At 34.6% G+C, this 19,761-nt stretch overlaps 1 protein-coding gene across 2 annotated transcripts in view; it reads left to right on the top strand.

Annotated features, from left to right (window-relative positions):
* Window positions 1–19,761, top strand: part of LOC114242584 (semaphorin-1A) — a 106,809-nt gene that overhangs the window by 5,754 nt on the left and 81,294 nt on the right. Inside the window, exon 2 of one of the 2 annotated variants that reach the window (XM_089727686.1) lies at window positions 8,534–8,602. The exons of the other annotated variant lie outside the window; for it this stretch is intronic. The gene's annotated coding sequence lies outside the window, so the exon portion shown is untranslated. The remainder of the gene's footprint in view (window positions 1–8,533; window positions 8,603–19,761) is intronic. 2 annotated transcript variants of the gene reach the window in all.

Here is a 19,761-nt window from a genome sequence, read left to right as displayed (position 1 = left end):
AATCATTTATTATTTGTACATTAATGGACACTTTTCAATGTTGAAGATTGAACTCTGTTAACTTTCTCTAGAGTAACCTGACTTAGACACTAAGCGAGTTAGCACTTAAATAAACTCTCTAAAGCAAAAGGACAAAAGCAATGAAATAACGTCATGGGCAAAGCGAGATAAACTTTTAATAAAATAAGTACTTGGAAATCGGTTTTACGTACTGCCATTCTCAGTTCTTAAACTCAATAAATGAGTTCCGTTTTTCTAATGCACGATTTGTACGAGATCGAAAATGAAATCCGAATAAATTGAATGAAAACACACTCTGAGACTACTTAAAATAATCCAATACATCCATTGTAATTGTATTGCGACGTATAACGAAAATTGCTTTACCTAATTCCCAAAAAAAAAGGTGAAAACAAAATGAAATGTCGTGAGACAGAATAAATTAGTTTAACCATTGAATGAAAGTGTAAAGAGGCTTTGGAACAGAAAATTAGGCCTAGATAATGATCCGAATGAGATATTGTCATTCAAGTACAAAGAAAATACACCTTTAGAAAACTAGTAGGATCGCTTTTACAAAATGACGAAATGAAAACAAAATAAGGTTTTACTATATGTATATATATTTTTTTTTTGTTAAAATGAAACTGACAAATATGTAAGCTACGTATTTTTAAGTATTGCTGAAGCCTTCATTCAAAAACAATAGATATTTAAAGCCAACCGTGAGCGTTCATGGATGATCTTGATTATAAAGCAGCTTTGTTAGTAACTCACAAAATTGCCTCAATCTTTTTGACACTGTTTCAAACTATTATAATTCATTGATGAACATTATAAAAATAATTCATTCATTAACAGTCAAAAACATCAACATACTGTATTCATTATGTATGGCTTGAAATGTATGTTTGGAATAATATATTCGTTGATCCCATTCAACTTGTTATTAGTTTTGTCACTGAGTAATATGTTATACAACGCGCTGCTCCTACTAACACAAACGAGTTATATTTTTTGTCATTTATTCCATCGAAACTCAACGCAGACTGGTGCCTACGACTACGCGCCGCGTCGTGGCAATGACCGAGACAGGCCTATTTTCGGGTACCACGTAGGTACCTGTCTCTATCTACGATCGGTTTAGCTACTTACATTATTCAATCCTTGAACTCGGTAGCTTATTTTCATAATTTTTCGCATTCAAGACTATATTGTGTTCGTGAATTAAATACGTCCTTAATATTTAGAACGCGTTCCCATTTCATCTGCTTTGTTTAAACGAAATTCGCTACTTGCAACAAATCATTCATGACGGCCAGCAATTAAAACATTTAGCAATGCTTGTTTTAAATTATTTCCAGCAAGAATTTAGTAGTAGTAGTGAAGTCTTATACTATTGAATAAGTTACTTATACTAGTCTATTTGCAAAAAAAAATTGAATAAATAATTGATATTATCGATGTTGAATTTAATTGTACCTTACCTAAAGGTACATACGAATAAAATAAGTAATTATTTATTATTGGTGTTTATAATTTATTTCACAGATGTGCCCAAAACGTTTCACCTTAATCATGATTACGACTTAAACAATAGCCACTACACCGTGACATGAATATCCACTTATGAAACGGGCACTATGAGTATTATCTTCAAAATCAAAGCGCGTGTGTGGTTTACGTTATCTATCTCATTTTATAAATATAAACGTGCTATAAATTGTAGACGTTGCCCGTTTGATTTTATACATATCGTATGAAAGATACGAGAGATGACTGAATACCATTTTTCGTTTATTTAAATAATTTAAACAATATTCATTTGAAGTTTCCATCTCTAGATAACACCGCTGGTTGATTATGAAACGCCGGCGAATAAGTACTAGAGTCAGCACCGGCAAGATGTCGTTTAGAGGAAGTGGTCTCATCCAATTAAGAGCATGCCCGTTGGATTGCTTCCAGAGTTTTTGTCGTTTTTGTAATTGTCTCAAAGCACTTTTTTTCTTTTTACATGACACCGGAGTCTAGAATTCTCCGATTCAATTTGTAAACTTTAAGCAGCTAAGTTATTTTCTGAAAAGGGTTAATTTTCTGTCCGAAAACTACGAAAAGCCGAACGTTTTAAGTAAGCACAAATCTTCGTTCCCCAGACAAAAGCACTTTGTCCGTTTTAACTTACTTTACAACTAAGTAATCTTCCTAAAGATATCTCGAAACATTGGGTTGAATATAAAACTAATAACCTAAAGTTTCCATGTCGTAGGTATGTAGGAGTGTCACCGTACCACAAAGCGCCTAAAGGGTAGAAATAGAGGCAGTAACGTTCGAACGGGAGGAGTATGCAAATGTGGAATATTGACAGTACCTGTGATGTTCGTACCTATTGTCGCGGTGAAATACACACATGCATAAATAAAAGTGATATAGAACACAATTCAAGATTTGAAGCGTAAATACGATCAGTCACATGTAAATGCTGAACGTAAATGATTTGTGTAATTGATTAGAAACCGCCACGCTTCGCACGCCCATACATAATATTTTATCGAAAACTATAGTTCTGTTTGTTACTGTTGTATACCTAAAACATAATTCCTGTAGCTGACCAATTCAGTAACAAAGCCTCGGTCTTCTAATATGTTCGTAACTACGTTTCAGTTTGAGAGGCAAGATAGTCCATATCGACGCTTGAAAGGCAAACGTGACTAAGCGACAATGCGTGAACTTTACAGTAGACTAATTTAAAGTTAAAATACCTGAATTTTTTTTATTTTAACGAATCTAGCTGTAGGATTGAAATGATTTTAATAGAACTAGAAATATATTTTTTTGCGCCTCGAATATGGTTATTGCCTATCATTTATATATAAAGCAGTTATTGTCGCTTAGTCACGTTTGCCTTTCAAGCGTCGATTTGATGATGCGATTGCAAGATGTCCTCGCGTCATCAAATCAGTTGCCGCTTTATTGTGAAATTTATATACTTTCGTAATCGTATTAGATGGGCCATGAGCTTGTTAATGCGTACAAAAAAGTAATCGAAGCAGTTCAAAATCTTTAACGTAATTCAGGCGATATGACAAAACGCTACTAAAGCCTTCCCTTCTACTCGTGATCTAAGCTTAAGTCTGTACGTTTCTTGCCCTCAATAAACTTCATCTGTACTCAACGGATCGTGATGATGATCATGAACAAGCTGAAATTAACTCACTAACTTTGAAATATTACGGTTCTAGAAATAATACTATTGATAATTTAATAAAATTAAGTTATTTAAGCACTTATGTACATATTATATTTAGTGATTTTTAAGATGCTCATTTCAATTAAAAAAGCCTTAGTAAATCGTGTCGTAAGTCCGCGTGGTTTGACAGGTGGGACTTCTTTTGTAAAGTAAAATTGAAACGTCAACTTACATTTGTCAAAATGGGTGGCTTCGTTGATGATGCCTATGAATGCCAGTAAACACATCTCTGCAAAAAAAACCTACATCAATACAAACTACTAGCCGTACTCGCCCGCTTCGCTGGGCATTTAAAATTAACATTATTATTTATTGTCATTATTATTATTAGGGAGTCCAACACTCATATAAATATTAGCCTACCATTAAGTACATATATTTTCTACATGGAGTTCATATATTTTCAAGTCAATCGGATGCATGGTTCAGTAGTTATAACGGCACAGCCGTAAAAACCACTGTAGATTTATATATTAGTATAGATGACGTAAAGAAAATATAAACTACACATATGAGAGGCAAAGATTAAAATAGGGTGAGAGTGTTGGTGAGTTTTGTGACGGATCGAAAGGTTTTACTCCCAACATTAGGCCATAAAATGGTATATCTCCTAAAGTTGCGTGCGAATCAAATTCGCGTTGAGAGTGAAGGACAGTGGAATAGAAATCACGGGCTTCTTAATTTTTTTATTCTTTTCAACTTATTTGGAAATTTAAGGTATATAGGGTGTTAGGAGACCGCTCCCGAAAGCGGAGACAGATGATAGTACTAATGACACCTTTGATGATGGAGTTATTTAGACAAATGTTGTAAATAAGTATTTGTGTGATCGCGTGAGTCTGCGCCGCGCCGCGCCCGAGCATTTGTTGACCCGAGCATTAGCTGTTTTTGATTTTGTGTTTCGTTGCTGTTTTTTTTTTGGTAAAGTAATGTATTTTTATGAAACTATCGTTTCATTCGCTATACTAACATGATAGAGCGTAAACAATGCAAAATAATAATAATGAGCGTAAATAAAACGTTTTAAAAATATGTATTTTTTTTTAAATCAAGATCGTTTTTTTTTCCGTCGCATCATCAAAGGTAACAAACATTAGTACTATCGTCTGTCTTCGGAAGCGGTCTCCTAACACCCAGTATACAGAAAAAATATTAAAATGCTGCGTTAGGTCTAAATACCACAAAAAGGTTTATTTTTCGTCTTTTCACAAATCACACGAAACCAACTGGATTAAACTTATGTTTTGTTCACCTTTACACTGAAAAACTAAAATTATTTTATTGCTATACCACCATGATTATATAAAGTTTTTCACAATAAAGTTCTACCAATAAAACACGCAATATACTTAGTACTGCGTCTATGTCATTTATCTCAAAATAACGCCAATAGTGTCTCCGGTGTTTGGTAATTTGTTAAACTATTACGTAACATCCTAATAAAAATGTTTCACATTAATCAATCCAATATTTCAATAATTGAGTATACATACAATGGTACTAAATGACTATTTTGACATGTATCATCGAGAATACAGAAAAGATTTAAAAGTACAAATTAATTGATTTTTAAAAACATGATGAACTTTCTTGCTTGTTTATATTAAATCTCGATGTTCATCACAAGTAAGCCACATAAACTCAGATATCTGTTGACGTTCAAAACTCTTCGAAATTTCATAACCATTAATAAATTTGTTTATGAATCGCACGAACAGAACGTGTTTGTATCGTATAGTATTAATAGAAGTTGTTTATCTAACTAAAGAGACAGACACCGTTAAAGCCCGCGCAGCCGAGTCGTGCCAAATCTCTTCATTAAACTGGTTGGTAGAGCTTGGGAGGGTCCGATAACGGTACTTCCCAATGTTTGTGATACGTACAAAGATATTAATAAAGTATACTTCAATTAATAAATGACATAATATTTTTAATATAAATGCTATATCGTGAGCTTATCACGATTAGCCACATTAGCACGTACCATACGGTCTGCGTTCGAGTACATAGTAACAAAAGCGGTCTTTTAGTTTTTTCCTTGTTACTACCATTCAATATTACATTGGTATATTAAACGTTGGACACATCTAAACATAACATATGCACTCAACGTCATGTCCGAAGTCATTGTTTTGAAACGAATTACTATCCAGAACATTAAATTAAAAGACTCATTCGTACGCTGGAGATGTATATGGCTGCCTATTTGGATGCGTGTGATGGCTCGCGCCGCCGTCACAGTGGCCGACCGATGCGCAATGAATGAGAACGTACAATTATATTTAGCCACTGCATCTATTGCATGTAAAATTAGCGAGAAGTGTGTCAGAATATTTTGCCTCATAAAGTTACGCTGCGATCCTTAGTATGATTTTAACTAAACGCTGCTTCTAAGAGACAAACCGCTCGTGAGATCACCGTTTCCGATGTCCGCTAGTTGCGATTCCTGACACGAAAACCGTTATAATTTCAATGAAAAAAAAAGAAACTATACTAATATTTTATTTGAAATAAAATTTCGCAATGCATGCAACGTGACGTAGTTGAATTATGTAATTAATTAATGCAGGCGGATAGCAGTCCCGTGTGACGCGAGGAGGTGCGCCCGTCTGCCATCTTTGCTTTAGATACGAATGTGCTAATGATAGTGCTATTCGATATTCTTGTCTTTAAAACCGTAACTGAGGCAGATACCGTCCATAATGGATCGTGTTGAGCTCCGTGTTTCACGCATACGTTTTTTTGGAACGAAGTTCCTTATGGGAAAATGCGGAGGGGTACCCTAACCGGGAAAAACGTCCGTAACGTAAGATTTTTATTAGTAACGCACACAGTGTACGACTTAACTTTGTAACAACGTACAAATTAGTAATGCACACAGTGTACGTCTTAGCTTTGTAATAACGTACAAAAAATAACATATTTTTATTATAATTTTTTTATAAATCATTGTGAATAAAATAAAGCTGATAACTTTGTAAAGTAGTTTTTTTTATTCTTATCAATAAAAGTTCATAATAAAAAATGTATACCCGAACAATTATTTCCTTTATACCTCGAATAGAACTTAAAATTAATATTTTTATAATAAGAAACTTCGTTCCTATCCGGTGTTCTACGACACAACACACATCTTGTTTTTTTTGTCATGATTGTTGGAGACGGCTTGGATAGTGACCTAGAAAGTCTGTTGCAGTTTTGTGACCGGTTGAGTATCTCCTGGATGCGTGGCATGTATATGTCTTTTTTCAATGCAAAGTATGATCGCAGAACGTCGTTTCTCTACATACCCTACTTCTAAAAGGCTTGACGTGAACATATTTAAATGAAATGCGATTAACGGGTTATCGTTCAGATGTAATAAAACACGATGTTCTCAAATTAAATTGGAAAAACAGTTTTATTTCGTAATCGTCTTTTATATATGACACCTATTATTTATTAATCAAGTTTGTGTCTCGAATCTAAGAAAACACTATTAAATATAAATTGAGAATTTATTAATATCTTTGTGTTCCTACTTCAATGGAAATAAATCATATAAACATTCAATAAAACGTATTCAGAACAGTTTTCAATTACATAATTAGTTAGTTATTTACAATGACTGCCATTACATAACTTCTGATTTTGTGTGCGCTAAATTTATGTTCGTTTTCAATTTGATCAAATCTATTGGTATTGAGTAAGAACTCGCATAGCTCACGTTTGTACATAAACAGGAAGATGCTTCAAAATGTCAGCGATTGTGATGAATCGAGGTAGGATTAACCTCTATAGGTCTGAGTTACAGTAACGAGAAACGCTGTGAATATTACCGAGATTTATACACGATACTTTATGTGCTTCTATTTTGATTTTGTATCATTTCCTAAAATAATAAACGGTTTTTTTTATAAGAAATGTTTTTGTCATTTAAAATTTACGTAACATCTCTTTTCTTTTGGCATTTTATTGTATCTGTTGTACTGTTATTAGGACCTCTTGTGAGTCCGCGCGGGTAGGTACCACCGCCCTGTCTATTTCTGCCGTGAAGCAGTAATGCGTTTCGGTTTGAAGGGTGGGGCAGCCGTTGTAACTATACTTGAGACCTTAGAACTTATATCTCAAGGTGAGTGCCGCATTTACGTTGTAGATGTCTATGGGCTCCGGTAACCACTTAACACCAGGTGGGCTGTGAGCTCATCCACCCATATAAGCATAAAAAAATAATTATCTTCTCTTTTCTTTTGGCATTTTATTGTATCTGTTGTACTTAACTCTGTTAATTTATCGTGATTACTTTTACGTATTAAGAAAGTCGCAGACGGGGTACGAATGTACTCAACGTACTGAATGATAATTACGCTACACTAATTGTACCATTTACTTTAATCTAACTAGTCTATTGAGAAAATTTTCAATGCAGAAATGAAGCAGACTTACTTTCAATTCATCTAGGACACTTGCTTTCATCTGCGCATTTATATGAATAGCTTCGTCGTCAATTCTATGAGCAGCCTTTGCAGTGCTAACATTACGGTACTATATAATCCATTCATTTTGTATCGATACTAAAAGCAATTGAAAAAGATTTATTATTACATTTTCAAATTATTTTCAATTCGACCGAGATCGGTGAATGTTTTTTTTTACAAACCAGGTACGGGCGCATGCCAAGTAAGCTGATTCCTTGTGAAAGGTTAATGATTAAGTTTGCTTATGTTGCGTTTGAGCTTATAGACCATTTAATGGAAGCATTGTTGAATTTCAAAAACTTAGGAATACGAGCAGGAATACGAGCAACTATTATTATTAATGTTATTTACTTTTTACTTATTAGATGATGATTATGAAAAAATGAGATTTGCAGAATCGGTCGAGCTTATTCTCCACACAGTTGAATATTAGTACTGATACATCTTGTCGGAGCCTGTTCCATTATGTAATTAGATGGCTTGGAAAAATGCTTCAAGGATCTTTCCTAATAATATTTACTGAGTCAGTGTCCCTGAAAATATTAATTCATTCAGTTCTTAATATAACAAAACCACTAATGCTGATAGTGTAGTTTTGAAGACCTCGGGTGACTTTTCATGTTTCCCTAGTGTAGTTCGTTACTACGCTACATTTTAAGTATTAAAAAAACTTCCAAATCGTAAAAAGAATGTTATCAACATTATGAAAGATGTTTCTGGCATCACTACAACGTGCAATATTGCACTCCAGGCATTCACCGAATTCTGGCGACTTTTATATTCAGTCCTACTTTTGAAAGACCTACCAACACTATGTCTTATTCCTCAGGTTAGAACCCCGTGAGCTCACTTACCCGTCTGGAGAATCAAGTATAACACCTCGAGGTTACTAGAGAAGGTAGGAAAAAAACAATTTCTTGTGACGTGCGGTTTTTTTTAATGGCTCTTGGGCACTAACAAAATCTGGTCCACGAGTAATATTTCCTTCTAACTACCACTTCAGTTAATCAATACCCCAGGAGATCACAGTTAGCACGGTTCCCCTACAGTTCTTTTTGTTCCTGAATCGATTATACAGAGAAACTCTTACCCTGGAAGCTAACCAAAAATATATATACCTATAAAACATGTATTCATTACATGTCTTACATGAAAATAATCTATGAATAAATCTGAACTCTAGCATCCTGATTCTTGTTTCATTCCAAAATATGACAATCAGTTATCGTTTAACGATCAAGTATCCAATTATTTATTATATTATATGACAAACCGTCTTTGGGTAAAATTGGGTTCGCCAACACGGCAAAAGTGCATTAGTTTTTTCCGCCATAACCTGACTACATTGTATGAATTATAAACACTGTATTGTATATTGTGCAAGATAATATTAGCCTATTCTGTGGTTGCATTGCTCCGCCAACGGTAACTATGAGCAATTCGTGCAAAAGGAATTGTGAGACAAGAGCCCAATTATCTTGATACTTGACTTTCTCCTGTACACTTTGAATGTTTCGTATATCTGGATTAATCAGAGTCCACTGCCTATATGTATATGTCCGTGGAGAATTAAATTTGGATGAATTTTAATTTTAATATAATGATTTCAAGGGTTTTATACCAAGTATTGAATTTCTTTGTAAGTATTCCATTGTAATATATATTCTGTCATTAGTATAAACTAAAAATCAATCAATCAATGTTCTTTTTATTTATTGAGTAGACATTGACGAGCTTTAGGCTTAGTGTATATTTTTTTTGAAACAGTATTTTCCACCTTAACAAAACAAAAGAGAAAACGTGATATAAAAAATATCATTTCAATCTTGAAAGTTCAAACCGAGTGCGAACAATGGTAATATAAATTGTACTTACTAGAATGATTAAAACACAATTGTAAAATTCCCAGTTACACTACGAAAACGAATATGAAAGGCATTTCACTTACATAAAATTAAAAATATTCAAGAGTTATTTTAAAACAAATTTCTAGAACTGTGTAAAACTACAATGAGTCTAGTAAAGTTTATTGAAATAATACCGTAGATATTTGCATTAGAGTTGAAGCGAACTCGTTCTCTCATAGCGTTTAATTGAAAAGCTCTTAGATTTACATAATGGTCTACGAAACTATTCAAGTTTCCAGCTTGGAAATCGTTACGAAATCCTAAAATTAATTATTTTTCTTCAAACATACAATCGTTGCTAAGTAAATCAATATAAACGCAAAATGCTATTGTTACAGGAATGTTATTGGAAAGGGAAAACTTTCGCTGCAAGTTTTACTTATACTTTTTTTTGTGCGGTTTACGTAAAAACTAGTATAATGTTTCTATTCAGAGATGTTTGGACTGTAATTTAAGTAACAACAATATAATGACATGGATCACTGCGTTTACCGTGAAAGCCTTCAAGTACGGGGGAGTGGGGGGGGAACAGCGCGCACGCTGCGTGCGGATGCCGCGAGCGAGACAGAGCTATCGACCGCATCCATCGCAACCACGAACCTGTACTTCGGACTTTGGACTCTCGCCTGCACAACAACGCTGCTAAGCCCAACAACCCATCCTGTAAATACTAAAAGCTCCAGAGCTCGGCCGGGTTTAACGCCCCTCCGTGGAACACAGCCAGGCAATAAAACTTGATGTTTATACAACGAGTCTGCAACATGCTACTTTATGTATCTGGCTTAAGCTGCGAACAGATATACAATGGTGCACAGACTGCCGAACCGGTTGGAACACCGGTAAATGTCGCGTGCGCTTACCGAATTGGACTACGAAAAGCCATTGAGGCGTTGATGCGTGAAAAATAAGAACATGTCTGGCTTGATTTTATTTGATTTATAAAAAGAACGATATATGTCCGAGCAAGCAGACCGACGCCAGATGAATTTCTATAGTTAACGAGTTTATTGTTAAGGAGGGTGGGTTAGGAGACGTATCATCTGAGCTACATTGTCTTTCCTACGACGTATTTAGTATCAACCAGACCATTGTTATAAGATAACTCGAACTCTTTTATTTTTTACACCATACTAAATTCAGTGATATTAACAATTTACATTACTATTTTTTTTTTTTTTTTATTGCGTAGATGGGTGGACGAGCTCACAGCCCACCTGATGTTAAGTGGTTACTGGAGCCCATAGACATCTACAACGTAGACGCGCCACCCACCTTGAGATACAAGTTCTAAAATCTCAGTATAGTTACAACGGCTACCCCACCCTTCAAACCGAAACGCATTACTGCTTCACGGCAGAAATAAGCAGGGCGGTGGTACCTATCCGCGCGGACTCACAAGAGGTCCTACCACCAGTAATTACGCAAATTATAATTTTGCGGGTTTGATTTTTATTACACGATGTTATTCCTTCACCGTGGAAGTCAATCGTGAACATTTGTTGAGTACATATTTCATTAGAAAAATTGGTACCCGCCTGCGTGATTCGAACACCGGTGCATCGCTTCAACACGAATGCACCGGATGTCTTATCCTTTAGGCCACGACGACTTCAAATATAATATAAAAATAATAAATATAAAAATCAGTCAGCTTATGTACATTAAAGACCAATGTTTTATGAAATTTCATAGTTATTTATTTTCTTTCTTGTAATCGACAACAAGAACATGATCATGGCTTAATGTAAGCGCGTCGTGAGCAGGACACCAGCCACATGGTCAGATGTGGTGAAGAAAGTGGTGGTAGTGGTAGTAGTAGTAGTGGTAGTAGTAGTAGTGGTAGTAGTAGTAGTGGTAGTAGTAGTGGTAGTAGTAGTAGTAGTAGTAGTAGTAGTGGTAGTAGGTGGTAGTGGCGGTAGTGGTGGTAGTGGTGGTGGTAGTCTATACCATACGGTCTATGCCGCTCATGACCGAGCGCTATGGAGGAAAGTCACATGTGGTCGCGATCCTCAGCAGTGAGGAAACGATGAAAAACAAATGTTTTATTTACTTATTGCTTATATGGGTGGACGAGCTCACAGCCCACCTGGTGTTAAGTGGTTACTGGAGCCTATAACATCTACAACGTAAATGCGCCACCCACCTTGAGATATAAGTTCTAAGATCCCAAGTATAGTTACAACGGCTGCCCCACCCTTCAAAGTGAAACGCATTACTGCTTCACGGCAGAAATAGGCAGGGCGGTGGTACCTACCCGTGCGGACTCACAAAAGATCCTACCACCAGTAAACGTTGTTCCCTTTAATGTTAAAGGATAGTCAGTCCTGTCAACAAACTTGACAACGCTTGACAACAAATACTTAATTTATTTATGATTCTTTTGAAATGTTACACTAAATAAATAAAAAACTTGTAAAGCTTTTAAAACTAAAATAAACGACGAATCTCACGAAATGAATAACAATGAAGTAGGAGACAAACAGAATATTTAATTTAAGGTACTAAACATAAGAGCCTTTTAAGGAACTTCATCTTACAGGAAAAATAAACTTTGTCCTGTTGTTTTTTCATCTGCGTCAATTTTGGTATTATGTTACTCTACGTACTTGATATAAGGGCAAGGGTTTGCATTAGGAACATGGGCTAGGGGCGTTAGTTAAACAATATGATAGTATAGCTATTACTGCAGCTCCCACAATATAAAAAAAATATAGACCATAATTTTTTTAAATAAAATACATAAGTAAGAAACGAAAAAAAAGCAACATAATCAGCTTAATAATTTTTGCATGATACTCTTATGAAGAGCAGTTATTTTATTACAATACACATATAGACATTGTTCTTACAGTTTCATAATAAGTAAATATCATTTAATATACATACACATACATACATAATAATATATACATTTCGTTACACATCCTGAGCCCACCACTCACAGAAATATCAAAGATCACAAAAATTGAATATAGCTTTGTTTGAAGGCAGCTCAAACAGGACCTTTATATCATTTTACCCACTAAAACGGATACTTGGTAATACTACGCAACCACTAGCAACACATCACATGTCTACTATCACATTGAAATATTTTATGCAAATACTGAAGAAACAATGATATTTTTATTGTTATTTAGCTTTAACGACATACGAAATACCAAAAACGTTTACAACATTTTCTACACGAAATATATATGACATATAAAATATAAGATTTATATTTAATACGAACTTCAAGGTTTATTATCTCAACATAATTTCAACAGTCGTTCATATCACCGGACAAGGTTGTATCTATCATAATTACGAGACCCCTTCATTATTCATCTGAATTCGAGTTGCGTGTTTAGAATTATACGTTTAGTGTTCAAAGTCGATGTGAAACCGCTATTAATGAACCAACGCAAACCTTGAAAGTTTTCCTTCCATACCCTGCGTCTTAGCCCGAAATTAATTTAGTAAAGTATGTGTAAGCGAACGCCCAACAAAAGGGCCCACGAAATCCCGCACTAACCCAAACGCCAAACAACAAATACACATTGCAAAACTTATGACAATGCGAGTAATTCAATAAACAGAGAATTCGATATGCTAACTTCAAACAAAACTTATTTATCTTGTTTTACATTTCTTTTTTTGCATTCCCTTACAAAAGTTAAAACAATTCAAAGCCATCAAGTTCTTATGTGATTATTTTAGAAATAAATAATTATGTAAGAACTTTTATGGATTGTTCTTTAAAGTAAGGTCACATCGTCAGTCGTCTTTAAATTAGTTACATTACACGTTATGCTATATAACATCAGTCAGCTAGTTTTTGCACTATATTTTTGTACCGAGTGACCATGTATAATAATTAATTGATAGTCAATCCAGTCGAAGGAATGATTAATTCGCTTTGTTTTTTTTTTTTATTATTGCTTAGATGAGTGGACGACCTCACAGCCCACCTGGTGTTATGTGGTTACTGGAGCCCATAGACATCTACAACATAAATGCGCCACCGACCTTGAGATATAAATTCTAAGGTCTCAGTATAGTCACAACGGCTGCCCCGCCCTTCAAATCGAAACGCATAATTGCTTCACGGCAGAAATAGGCAGGTTAGTGGTACCTACCGGTGCAGACTCACAAGAGGTTCTACCACCAGTAATATTTACTCAGTATAATAGTTTACTCACGGTGGTGTCTAACAGACAAACTACCTCATAGTCCATGTAGTGCAGAGTAGTTCCAGCAATACAACTTGCAACTTGAATATCGACGCCTACATTAAAACTATTTAAGACAAGAAGATCTCAATTTAAAAAGAATAGGTACCAAACGTAGCCTTATACCAGAACAGAATATTATGATGCGGCCTCACATTTATTTCATTTGATCACACGATGCTATCACTCGTGAGCACAATAATAATAGTTAGTATATAATATATAGTACAAAAACTGCTATCGAAGTTAGAATTACTGGATATTTGAGAGGTCAGTTTAGTTTACTTAAAAATTCTTAAAGTCATTAACGTTATAGCTTTGGTTAAGTGTACATGACCATTTGAAATATTTTTAACACCTCTGTTATAGGACTATGTGTAGGTGATAATTACATTCCTGTTATATAATAAACCGGTATCCACAGAGCGATATTTGAAGAACCGATTAGGAGGGTGGCGTAGGTGGTCATTTGCTATAATTTGTATCGAAAGGAACCGACATCGGTCGGTTTATTTACAAATGAGATTAGACATTTTGAATGCATTCAAACTCGTTGAATCCATAACGCTGTAAAGCGTGAATAGACAACAGAAAACCATTCTCCAATTGTACGGGTATTCGTGCAATGAAAATTATTGTGTAAATTCTTTAGTAATTTAATAGAGATACTTTATTTTCTTGTATTTTTTGCGGCAATTTCGAGTTGCGCTATTACATGAAAAGATATTGCACTATAATGCGTAACTAACTGTTCATAGTTTCATAGTTCAACTTGTTATAGTTTGTTTTTTATATTGAGCAGTTATAGGCGAATGCATATTTACCAATCATCTATATATTAATACGTGAAGCAAAAACTTTGTTTCCATTTTTACGAAAATTGTCCCGACGGAGTAGTATGAAATTTTCCACACTTATAGAGAATATAGAGAAGAAGTGCATAATGCTAATATTTTTTTAAAACAATGCATACAAAATACATTAAATCAATAAAGAAAACATTACACACACTAACATGTATTTGACACAAACACGCATGCATACTATTTATTTATTGTCAAACTTTTGTTCTTGACGTCTGTGGTCAAATTGAGAATGTATTAAATATTTTTTGTCTTTATTAATATTTTTCTATAGTGTCATCTTGGCGTTGAGAATACAATCATAATAGTGTACAAACTTACAATTCCAATTAATTATTTTCGAATTTCGACTACTGCTGGACCTCTAATAATAATAAATTTACTTCACTGACACAATCTCTATAATGCATATCAAGTTTAAGCCCAGATAACCAAACTAATAAAAGACCTGTGCTAAGGGAAAACAGTGCTCTGCCCTCAACGAATATCGTTGACTGCAATCGAAATATTTAATAATACTTACATTGTTTCAAACCTTCAAGATTTTTTTTCTTTAATTCTTATGATAATTAAATAAACATTATTATTAATAATTTTAACGGAGTCTATCACCACAATTTTTAGATTTGATGTCTACTAGTGACCATGGCGTTGAAATGTCGGAAACTTATCACTAAGAACTCGTTAAATATTGGTATAAATGTTGAAATATCTGAAATTTAAATTCTTTATGTGCATACCAGTAGACAATCGCGTTTACATTAGGTATATGTATACATTGCCTCTAAGACTGTAAGCAAAATGATTTATCGAAAAATAAATTTGTCTCTTATTAAAAAATAAAGCTAATAATATTCTAAACAGTCATTCACTAAAACAATGTCACGTTAAGATTTAAGAGATAATAAATACGCCATCAAACCGGTAGCCCTCATTAGCATAAGACCTACGAATATAATTTGTATAATGTTTAATACAATATGAACATTTAAATTTGTGTTTATATCTACATCTGTGTTTGTCATCATATTGTCAGTTTCGGAGGCACGCAGTCTACAAACCCAAGATGACGTCACGAGGACACTTCAACATTTAGAAATCATGCCTTATAAATCACTAAGCATTGTCAAAATAATATTAGACATATTTATACTCGTAAATAAACAATTTGACATAAGTTTCTCGAAAAATATCAACTAGTTTGCATTATTGCATAACCAATTATGTAAGTTGACCAAGATGAATAATTCTGTGAAGATCTTATAAACTAGAATAAGTAATATACAAAAGAAGAACTCGTTTACATCTTGATATATCAACTACTTAAAATGTAAACCTTGTTTTGAGAACATCTTAAAATAACATATGAAGCAGGGAGTTCTCAAGCAAAATAATATTCAATGATTTTTATGTACACTAACTTTAATAACCTATCAAATCTGGTCTAGCTTTTACCAATACACTTTACAAGATACGCCTGTGTTTTTATTGCGGCTTTCATATAAAATGTATGAATTAACGAGTTCAATACATTGGTACTGAGGGTCTAATGGAACCGGAGAACTCAAGAATGCGTCGAAATGATGCAATAAGCACACCTGTGCTGGCCGCCAAGCGGTCTTCCGACAGCAATTTATACCGGCTTAAGAATGTTTCTACCGTTGAGCCGATAGGCTATTTATTTTTCTAATAGGTATATTTCACTAACGGTTAAAATCATATTATATAACAGTTTTTCATTACTAAGCACAATCATCGTCCATTTTTCAAAATCCTCCAAACACTCTGATTTGTTTCTACACATACATTTATATTACGTGTGCATTTCACATTTTAATTTATAAAATTTGACAATATTAATATCAGTAACAATTAGATTTAAGGTTTGCAAAAAATAATTTCATACCGAAACAAACATTATTATTACATATTATGTTGAATATTAGGGCAAAATACGTTCGGTTTTCCATAATTTAAATACTCTTTCAATTTTAAATTATTTTTCTTGAAATATCACTGTTATTTTGATTTACAACTTTATTTTTGAAATATCATAACTTATATTATCTACGTATGTATTCAATAAAGCTATTTTTTTTTAAGGCTCGTACAGGGAATTACAAGAGACACGTTTTTTTAAAATTTCGAATCACACAACTGAGTTTTTACTGGACTTAGATAGTAAGCACGATATAGCACTTAGATAGCACTACTCTATAGAAATAAGCATTCCTGTACTTGCTTTGTATTAATTCATTGCTAAACATAAATCATTACAGGAAACATTAAAATAACCAACTTTAGTGTAACATCATAAATTGTTCACATTTAGATGCTACTACCAGTCTAGCTCGTTTACGGTTACAGTGAGAAAGGATGTCTTAGGAAAGAAAGGATCTTAATATAGATAATGCAGACTAAAAATCGATTTTATTTAACTTAGGGCTTGAATGGGTGAAAGAGCTCACAGCCCATCTGGTGTTAAATGGTAACATCTAATGTACATTATTTTTACAATGTAATATACACTATTTCCTTTTTGTTTTTCTTACCTTACTGATAGATTTCAGAGGCTATATCAGCGTTACCCTAGTGTGTAGGTGAGCTCTCGGAGCTCAAACCGGGGGTGTTGCTAACACTAGCCTTAGCAAGAGCAGTGCTTCGTGAATCTACCACCGGCTCGAAAACGCGACCCACTGAGAAGATCCGGAGAAGCTCAGTGGGCTGTGTCTATGGGTTAATTTACTCGCTGAGCCCTTCGTCGCCAGCGACGGGTTCGGCGAGGACGGTGACCAGGTATTTCCTGAAATTCAACGCCTACCATGGATACTATGCTAAATGCTGACGAGTTCCCGAATCAATAATCATATGCTGTCGCCCGGCCTCCCGATGCCCGATAAGTATATAATTTGTTATCTATTGCTACCCATACCTACTTAATTCAGAATACAAAACAGCAACCATTGGCAATACTTGTTCCGACAAATCCAATAAATAAGTGTACGTCTTGTTATTTTCAAGAGCACGTTAATTAATTTGAAAAACCTCTCAAGATTACCGTTCCTGTAAAATTTAGAACGAGCTATTATTATCAAGCGAAATAATGATCTTGGTATATTTCCGACGAAAGGTTCGTTCCTTTTATTGCTGATTGTGCGAGGAAAACACCTGAGCAACGAGCCTCCGTGAACAATACCGCGATTGTTACAACCAACCAAATACGCCTATGTGTGTATACAAAGCTTTACTGCTCTTCAGAAAACGTGGCCTACTACTTTTTGTTAAACGTAGCTCCGACCCACATTACTTTAATGACTGTCGTCACAAAGACTCCTTTATCGATCATCTAACTCATCTGCGGAGTCGATTTAACATTCGAGTTGGGATGTAAAACCGGCATTAAACTTAATTACTCGAATAAAAGTCCGCAGAACTCTGACCAGACGGAGAAGTAATTACATTACATTTCTACAGGCTTTGAATTTTAATCGTTTCCGAGTCTGCAGCAGAGACTGCCGGTCACATGCTTCTAGTCGGCCCTTTCTTACCTATATTCAATTAGTATCTGCATTGTTTAGTAGGAAGTTGGAACGTGAGTTTTTAAATGAAGATAGAAATGCTTGCTTGATATTGCCACATTCTTCTCGCAGCGACACTATTCTTCATAGTTGCTATATATGTACCTGTCAACAAATGTTTTTTTTTACCAAATGGCACCAAAAAAATTTACTTAACTATTTGTAACGCCGCATCTAGAGTCTATCTATATATTAGTACATGAAGCAAAAACTTTGTACCCCGTTCACGAAAATTGCGCGGACGGAGGAGAATAAAATTTCCTACACTTATACATATTATAGAGGAGTGCAGAATGTTAATATTTTTGTAAACTATGAATAGAAATAGATTAAATCAATAAGAAAAAACATTACACACTACCATGTATTTAACACACACACGCGTGCATACTACGAGTATTTGTTTATTGTCAAACTTTGCTTATTGCTTATAGTCTGTGGTCAAATTTAGAATAGATTATGAATTCTTGGTGTTTATTAATATTTGTCTAAGGTGTAGTCTTGGCAAAATCTGTGATTAGAGAAGTATAATAACTAGCCTTTGACAATAGAATTATAATAGTGTACAAACTTATAATTTCAATTAAATATAGGCGAATTTCGACTACAGAGGGACCATTAGTTATAGTAGAATGGCTTCTTAAAATTTTAATTTTAATTTCCTGTACACTGAGTTGGTGTACCAAAATGCGCCAAATATGGCTGCGAAAAAAACTCACGTAATAGTTAAGCTAAATTTCTATACGTTGTCCCATTTTTAGATCATATACGTACTTTACTGTCATATAATAAAACCACAACAAGTAAATATAACATTGGAAATGTAAATATCCTCACAGAGTCGCCGAGTGTGTTCAAAAACAACGCATTTCATTAAAGCTTCCTTTGAGCGGCAGGTGCAAATATCATTGCGTTAGCGTTCCCCAGCTATTGGTAGAAAGATGCGCAGGCGCTGATTTACAGCGGACGTACACTCACACGCAGCTGTCAGTTGTTCTACAGACAACAGTTATAGGAAATCAACGTTTAGACCCATTTGATAGAACAGGAAGTTGCGAAACAAGATCTTATGCAGCTTGACACATTATCGCTGAGTCTCTACAATGAATAATAAGCCAGTTGTAGTTTTTAGGCTAGAGATGAGTGAAAGAAAAAGAAAACAGATAGGTACACTCATGGTCTTCACAAGGTGTGACGTGATTCACAAAGTAAATAAACATCTCAACATTAAAGAATATGGATGTTCTTGAAATACGAGCATAGTCTCAATTTTATAACGTTTTTTTTTCCTTCCTATGCTGAGAGCCTTGAGAGGCTATATCAGCGTAACCTTAACTAGTAGGTGAGCTCACGGGGCTCAAAACCTGACGACGTTGCTAACACGAACCCTAGCAAGACCCGTACTTCGCAGAATCTACCACTGGATCGAAAACGCGACCCACTGAGAAGATCCGGCGTGAAACTCAGTGAGCTGTGTCTGAGGGTTAATTTACTT

This window comes from Bombyx mandarina, chromosome 05, assembly GCF_030267445.1.
Source record: "Bombyx mandarina strain Sakado chromosome 05, ASM3026744v2".
Classification (NCBI taxonomy): Eukaryota; Metazoa; Arthropoda; class Insecta; order Lepidoptera; family Bombycidae; genus Bombyx; species Bombyx mandarina.
The sequence above is the reverse complement of the archived record's forward strand: the minus strand, read 5'-3'. Positions and strand labels throughout refer to the sequence as shown.